Raw genomic sequence first — 8,808 nt, forward strand, 5'->3', positions numbered from 1 at the left:
CTCCCGATGCCTCTTTCCCATTTCGTGCGTAGGGGTCCAAGTGAAATACCCGCTTGTGCCCGGATGCCCCTGTAGAGCCAGCGAACCAAGTGTCTTCCTCTACCCATCAAGTGTAGTGCATGAACTAGTCCATGTGTTGGAGGTTCATCTCCATTAGGGGACCAATGTTTTTTGACATAGTGTGTGATAGCTGCATGAAGTAAGAATAGCGCTTGGGGGACTCCTTGGGTTTGGGCAAAGTTATTATGACCTGCCAAGACGCCATCTGTGAATAAGCTACCTAACGTTTCCACCCCTTCCTGCGTCCAATGGAGGATACTGTGGTTAGTAATAAGTCCTGTGTTAGTTGGTATACCCAGTAATGGGATATTTGTGGAGTATGGGGTAACTTTCTAAGTGTATTGCAGAGAACGTTTCCAGTAGATCAGGGCAACTTTGAGTAAAGGTGGGGCTGTGGGAGGCAGTCAGCCACCGGGCAGGAGAAGTGTGTGCAGCGAGCCTCGGGCCAATTTCTGTGGCGTGTATTCAATTTCGTGCAGGTTACGGCCAGCCAGCCAATTTGACAACCACTGCAACTGACTGGCCATGCAACTCAGTGGCTGATCTGGAATCTTCCCAAGGGTTACTCTCTCTTTCTCTCTTATTGACTCACTAAGAATAAGGGTCTTGGGCAGTATTTTAAAATATGTCCAAAGTTAGGGGGTGATCTTTACTTTTTGTACTGATTCTCTAATCCTAGTTGGTCTACCCTTTCCCAAAGATGTCTTTTCAGTGAGCACAGGCTTTTTTGCAATAACCGTACTGTAGGGGGATTTTTCTCAGTGACTGACTCGCCCTTATTCTCAATCTCTGTGGTTTTAAAAGTTTGTGACTTTCTGTTAGTTTGTGAGACTACCTTTGGGACTTCTTTTCAGGTACTCCCTAATGTGTACTTAGCCTTCTTTCTCCAAACCATCCCACTATCCCTCTGGTCCATGTACTTAATGTTTTAATTAGTTTCTTCAGTTCTCCATTAGTGCCTTGCCTCCTAACCGGTGTGGCTTCTCCTCGGCTCAGCCCAGATAACAGGTCTTCATTTGTTTCTACCTCGAGGAGCTGACCAGTTTCTGTCTTTCGCTCTCCCACGCCACCAATGTGCACCACTACTTCTTTGCAAGTTCTGCCGCTGCCTCCTTTCCCCCCCCTGAAAGAATATCCTCATCACAGCCCCCGCGTAGCTCAAGCACAGCTCTCGACCAACGCTCCACATTGGGCTTGTAACCGTCTGTGTCCGCCCTGGTTTTGCTCATGCAGGCGCCGGTGTCGTCTAAACACTGAACACCAACCTGGTAAGTTGCATAAAGAATTCCTCACTGCCAACTGTAACGAAACATACATTTTAATTCCTCCCCTCCAGTAAACTTTTACCGTAACTCAGATAGAAGCATCTCCGGTGTAGTGTGTCCGCGACCTACAGCTAGCCGGCCTCCATGTTCTCCCATGATCCAAAAAGTTCTAAATACTGTTTGTTGATGGGTCCTGTCTGAATGACGATGGGGAAACCCCAATAGTTGCCTAGGCAGTCTGGACAGTCATGGGGGTAGTGGAAACTGCCCGGCTTTCAGGGAATGTCTTCTGCACAAGTGGCTGAATTGATCGCTCTTACTAGAGCTTGCTGTGTTTCTAAACAGCATAAAGTTAAGTTTTTTCCATGTCAATCAGTATGGCTTTGGTGTCATTAAGGACTTCGGTCAGTTATAATCACAGGGGATTCATGACATCATCAGGATCCCCCATTTGAAATGGAGAACATGTTATGAGATTGCTGGAGGCATTGCAATTGCCTACCAAAATTGCTATTGTGAAGTGGTCAGCCCTTAGAAGTGAAGAGGACTATGTAACAGTTGGCAACCAATATGCTGATGAGGTTGCGCGATATTGTGCACTTGGGTCACGAACATTTAATGGAGAATATGTAAATGAATCTGAAGATAAGACCAATTACAACCTTTTGTTGACCACACCTGATACTTGGGAGGAAGTGAAAAGGTTGTAAGAGAAAGTGCCAGAGGCAGAACAGCAGGGTTGGGTCACAGCAGGTTGTGTTAAAAGAGAGGATGACATTTGGGCTTCAGCGGGTGGAAGATCTGTATTGCCAGACAGCTTGGAGTCTCCAATGGCAAGACATTTTCCACAGTCCCACACATGTTGGAAGACATTCCATGGTCAGATTGTTTTGACAGAACTGGCTTAACCCCCACCAAATCAGATTGGTGGCTGAAGGATTGTGTCACAGATGTGTTGTGTGCCAACAGATGAATGTAGGGAAAAGAAGCACAGTGACACCAAGCCATACAGGAATGTCTGTGTGCAATGGGCAGAGATATGCCCTGGTGGTTGTGTGCGTCTTCTCACATTGGGTTGAAACTTATCCAACCAGGAGAAATAATAGCCTAACATTAGCCAAGTTGTTGTTGAGGGAACTCCTCCCTAGGTTTGTTTTCCCGACTTCATGGGAGTCCAATCGCAGAACTCATTTTAATAATGAGGTCCTGGAAATGTTAAGTATAACAGGTGGGGCAAAGACTACATTTGCAGTTACTGGCCTGAGGCTTCAGGCATAGTCGAGCAGGTGAAGGCAACTTTGAAATCCAGGTTGGCCAAAGTACGTGCATGAACGTCTCTGAAGTGACCTGATGCTTTGCACCTTCTGTTAATGAGTCTTTGCAGTATTCCTGATCAGAGGAAAGGACTGTCTCTACATGAAATAATCATGGGTCGAGCAATGAGACTGCAAGCACTGGCTACAAATGCACTTGTAAACATGACAGATTAGATGATGCTTGATTACTGCAAGGGACTAGCTGATGTGGTGCTTTGTGTCTCGCCAGGTTGGAGCTGCTATTGCCCCACCGCATCAGGAATTGTGCATTGACCTCAGTCCCAGTGACTGGGTGTTTGTGAAGAAGCAAGTTTGGAAAACATGTATGGAACGTTGATGCAGAGGACCCTTTCAGGTCATCCTTGTTACTGCTAAGTGTGGAGGTCTCCCCAACTGAATCCATGTTGCCCAAATTCGCAGAGTGGAGTGTCCCCTTGATGATGTGACTGCCTCTCCTATAAATGCAGACCGCAACTGAAAGGCAGCGGGAAGAAGTTGAACAAGTTACAGAAAATCAGGGAGAACCTGAAACAGCACGTCCTCGGGGGAGTCTTGATAAGTCGACATCTGAGGTTGAGACAGCAAATAGAAAGCAAGCAAATATGAGTTACAAAGCAGATGGTAAGGGGGGTGCTAGAGGGCGCACGGCAAGATGGCCGCACCCTAGTGAGGCTCTGCCCAGCTGAGTGCCAATCCGCCTAATATCCGCCTGTAAAATATTGCATCCACGCTGCTAATGTGGCTGATCTGAATCACAAGCCCTTCTGGAATGCCTTGAGCCAGTTTGGGCCCCCACGGAGCACGACAGCGCACTCAACGCCGAGTGGATTGGTCCGGGCGGTGCTTTCATTACATGGCAGCTGCCACCGGGCCCTGAGCATGGAGCCTGCCTGTTGCTGAGACTGGAGCCTATCCTTGCAGAGCCCGGGAGGAGTGTGGAGCAGCCTCTCTACTGCGGGTGACAACTGCGGAGAAGACGACTCAGCAGAGGTGTGCGGGTCTACCCGCGGCCGGGGGAGCACTGACCAGGCCGCGGTGTGCGAGCGGCTGCGGAGCTGACTGAGCGGAGGTGGACCACGAGTCAGTCTGGGATAGCGGAGTGCCGCCTGCGGTGAGTGGGGTGCGGCCCGTACCTGGCTAGTGCTGCGGAGGCGGGTGTTGGCCAGAGGGCGGACCGCAGTCTGCCAGCTGTGGCCGGGGCGGGTAGGCGCTCGTTGCTGCTGCCGTCCTGACTATGCTGCATTGCGGCTGTCTGTGGGCCTCCTGGTCTCGGCTGTCGGAGCTTGAGGGATCTACACAGCGGGCCCTGGTGTACACTTATACCACGCGCCCCTTCTACTGTCTACCCTTGCCGTTCCTGGGTCCCGATCATCCCGGAGTGCTTTCGTTATGCCTGGGGGCTCCGCTGCGGTGTACGCTTGGCGTCTGCACTGTGATGCGGCCTTCCGCCTGAGCTGGGTCCTCACTTGGTTATTGATCCTTCCGGATTTTTTCAGCTGCCCTTGCCATTTTTTGCTTTGACTGCTGGCCGATGGCCTAACCTTTGGATTTGGCGGTGTTTGCCCCACACCTGTGACAGTTGGTAGGACCTGCTTTACCACTCAGGACTTCACTTCTCTTGCACTGAGGGGGGTCATGTGGCGGCCGATTACTTGAGTGCCCCTCTAGGTTGCAGTGTGAGTTGCGAGGTGTTGCTGCCTAATTTCGCTATCCGACCCAGAGTGTATACCTTGTGGGGCTTGCCACGTGGTGTGTGGCAGGTTCCGGCCTACGTGTTCAGTTGAGTGGTGCGCTTGAGTGCCTCCTGCGATTGCTGTTCCTCCGGTCGGTGCCTACAGTAGACCAAGAGGGCCTGACCTGACGCATCCACTGGGGGGTCCCACTTTACTGTCAGGATGGGACGGACTGATAAATCTCAACCCCGCCTCACGTTTGAGGTTCGTAAGACGCCCAAGACCCCACAAAAAGCTGCCTCGGATTCGGAGGCGGATGCCCAAGATGGGGGTGCTTCTACTTTAGAGACATAGGGGAGTCTATACATAACTTTTTCAAGGAGAACGAGGGCTCCGTGGATAGCGCAGGCGTTCTCTGGGAGGCCTTTAAGGTGACTATTAGAGTTCAGGTGGGCGTGTTGAGGGATTTAAGGCTGCGGATTCAAAAATTGTGGATATTTCCGTCTTAGAACGATCCTATGACTCGGACCCTTCCCCTTCGACACTCTCGGCAATTGGTTACTGAACATAACGAGACAGTAGATCAGGAGATGGCCCATAGATCTCGACGCAGTAAAGCTCGTTATTACTGGAAGGGGGCAGACCTAGCCGCTCCCTAGCTCAGAAACTGTCTGACCCTCGTAGCCAGGACTATATTAAGGAGATACTGGATGAGGCGGGGGAGGCCCTTTATACCACGGCGGATATTAGTGAAATTATACTGGACTTTTATGCCAAGTTATATGCAAGCAGGGCAGACGTGCCACAGGACGAAATCCATGCATATCTCGACAATATTGCTCTGGGGTGGCTTGCTGTGGGTCACCTTAAATATCTTACGCAATCCTTCGATGAAGAGGATGTCAAATTAGCTATCATGTCACTTCGTACATGCAAGGCTGCGGGCTTGGACGGGCTCCCCAGTGAATTTTATAGGTCCTATGCAGACGTTCTCGCCCCCAGACTGCTAGAAGTCTTTGCGGAGGCGTATGACAAGGGTCGTCTCCCAGCCTCCTTACGGGAAGCTGTCTTGGTGATGCTGCTGAAGCCTGACAAGGCATGTTACCGTTGCGACTCCTACAGGCCTCTCTCCATTATTAATATTGATAGTAAAATTCTGGCCAAGATGATTGCTCTGCGTTTACAGCCCTTGATCCCACTGTTGGTTCTTCCTGACCAATCCAGGTTTGTACCCGCCCGGTCCACTACGCATAATTTACGTACTTTATTTGCCACATTACACTACTTTGATTCCGACTTTCAGGCTGTTGCAGTGCTGCTCGACGCTGCAAAAGCGTTTGATTCGCTCGAGTGGGGCTTCATGTTCACAGTTCTCCTGAGAATGGGATTTCATCCTTTTTTCCTTCAGTGGATTAGAGTTCTGTATGCTGCACCGGCGGCCAGGGTTCGTGTTAATGGCTGGGTGTCATCGGCCTTTTCCATCGGTAGGGGCACGCAACAGGGTTGCTCCTTGTCACCGTTGCTATTTGCTCTGGCCCTGGAACCACTCGCCTGCGAGCTCCGCCAGTTACACGCCTCTGCAGCACTGAGATTCTGACAGCGTCCGCTCATAGTGTCGCTTTACGCCGACGACATGCTTTTATACGTCCGTGGACCCGCACTCTATGCTCCATGAATACGTGAAATTTGAGCGCTTCTCCGGGTTGGGGATTAATTGGGCTAAATCTACTGTTTTTCCTCTGACGGCTGGCACTCAGAAAATTGCCTTGAACTTCCCGCTCTCCTGGTCCCAGGACCCGGTGAAATATCTGGGTATCTGGCTTCATAGGGACCCTGAGCAGGTATCTTCCATGAATTATAGCCGCACCAACTCCCACATTGCGGATAGGGCTGCGCGCTGGGCCCGGTTACCTCTTTCCCTTGCAGACCGCATTGCTGTGATCAAAATGACCATTTTACCTAAACTATTGTACTTATTTGTAAATATACCTATCCGCTTGAATCTTACCCTTTTTAAAACGTTGCAGACTGCCCTATTGTCGTTCGTCTGGGGGGGGGGGGAAAGCCTAGATGTGGTTGGAGTACTCTAGTGCTACCGTTTGACCGCAGTGGCTTCGAGGCACCAGATATGCGTCTCTACTATTTATGCGCCCAAGTGCATTTCGCGCACTATTGGTTTAATCCGCAGCGGTTCCTACCCCACACAGCAATAGAGGCGGATGCTATTCTCCCACTCGCCGCGGCCACCCTTTTGGGCGTTGCCTGGGGCCCGCGGACAGAGATTAATCCTGTGTTTTGTACCGCCTGGGCCTGGCGGTCCCTCGCCCGCAGAGCTCAGCTGGATTACCTTTATGCACCAAAACTACCTGTTGCGGCTCATCCGGATATTTCAGCGGCGCAGGAGCGCTCTACCCTACGTGCGCTGTATGCGGTTGGTGTTGTTCGGATGGGCGACCTATACAAACACGGCCAGTTCCGCTTATTGCGGGATGTTCAGGTACCCTGACATACGCGAAGCATAGCATCGGGGTGGGCCTGCCTCCCACCCCAATGCTATGCTTCGCTTATGTCAGGGTGAGGCAGGCGGTTAGAGCAATCTACCCTGATTATCCAATAGAACCACAGTCCTTGCGTGCGCTGCAGACTGTACTGTCTGGGGAGGAACGTAAGGGTTTGATCACTAGACTATACACTGCATCCCAGCGTGACACTGACCCAGGAGAACACCCTTCCTATCTTAAATGGAACACAATCCTAGGGCACACCTTCACACTTGAACACTGGCAGTTCTGCTGCAAATTGACGGGGCGCCTCACCGCCAATTGTAATTTATGCATTATCCATTTCAAGTTTTTACATCAACTGTATTATACACCTTTGCAATCAAAGAAATATGGCTTGCGCAACTTTGCTTGTTGTGTGCGGTGTGGGCAGGCGGATGCTGATTTCCTGCATTTATCATGGCAATGTTTGTGAAACAATATATAGGAAACTTTATGGAAATACAGTAAACTAGTATACAAACACAATATACAAAACAAGTGCTAACTAATGAAAATTGTAATTTAGTTGACCAATTATGACCTCAGGGAAACTGAATTGTTTCCATCCTTTTATTAGTTGTTTATTACTTTATATATTTGTTTACAAACATATACACAATCAATCATTTTTCTCAATGTCTTTTGTTTGAAACATAAACACTCCCTGTTGTAGGTACTATTTTGTTATATGTTTGGTCAAATAATTACATAATAATTCATATGAACAAAAGAGAAAATTGTTATTGAGTATGGCTTTATTACATCTATTACATCTACGCGCGTTTCGGCGTTCAGCCTTCATCAGGTAGCCATAGTTTGTTAACTCCTTTTCGTTTTTAGTAGTGCAGCGCCCATCAAAACTCGTGTGGTTAAGCTTGAGATGTGAAGCGTGGTTCGTTCAATCACGCGGGTTGGCTAAACAATAAACGTGTATCTTTTGTTCTTAAGTGCTTAGAGTTCCCGTTTTTGATATTGGCTATGGCCGATTCATGCGTCTGAAGGACCTCCTCATGGCGTCCTAATCTTCCGTGCTATTTGGGCGGGTGTATTTACGACGTATTTTATGGCCAATGGCCGAGTCAGTAACCAAAATGTTTTCTTTGAGGGTTCTAAAGCGCTGGTAATGGTAATGTTTAAATCGTAACGTCACGTCGTCAGTTATCTAACTGCTTCCCGTCTCGACACAGCCGGTACCCGTGTAAAGAAAGACGAGTGGAACCAGATGGCGTACATACGTTGATGAAAGGAGAGGGATAATACACATTCCGAATTGTACAGAAGCAGTTAGATAACGGACGACGTGACGTTACGATTTAAACATTAGGTCTGGGGTGCTTCTCCTTCACAGAGGAGCAGGAGCCAGTCTGGAGGAGCCAAACCAGCAGTGGAAAATTGAAGGTGTGTCGTCACAAAGGTTACTAGCCAACGGGCCAGTAACCGGACAGACGCGGCAAGCAGGAAAATGCAGAAGGGATCTTCGGTGCAGATGGTGCTTGGGGTTGGGGCTTCTCAATCCCCGGTGCACAACCTCGAGGGTGCCTCAGAAGCTGCGCTGGAAGATACTCGCCACTTTTCCCAGGTAGCCGGTCCCACGCCTCTCGTCGCCTCCACGGATCTCAGCTCGGCTGTGGATGTGGATCAGGGTCGGAAAAGTCTGGAAGTCAAGGCTCTGCAGTCGGTCCCTCGTAGAACTTCAGCAAAGCAGAGGGTAAGTCTCTTGATGGTGCCTGTTCGCACAGGGTAGCCACTCCTTGGCCACAAGGGAGATTCTTCAGTCTTCTTCTTTCGTCGAATGTCGAAGGTCCAGAGTTTCTGTTCAAGTTGCAGGTTCAGGATAATCTAATCTCCTGGGGCCCAGCTACCACACTTATACTAATCTGGGGGGCTGGGTTGCCTGCTAGGTCACGCCTTATGGGTGGGACCTGGGAGGGGGTGGTTACACCCCCTTCCC

Source organism: Triturus cristatus, chromosome 5_1 (assembly GCF_964204655.1).
Source record: "Triturus cristatus chromosome 5_1, aTriCri1.1, whole genome shotgun sequence".
In the NCBI taxonomy this organism is placed as follows: domain Eukaryota; kingdom Metazoa; phylum Chordata; class Amphibia; order Caudata; family Salamandridae; genus Triturus; species Triturus cristatus.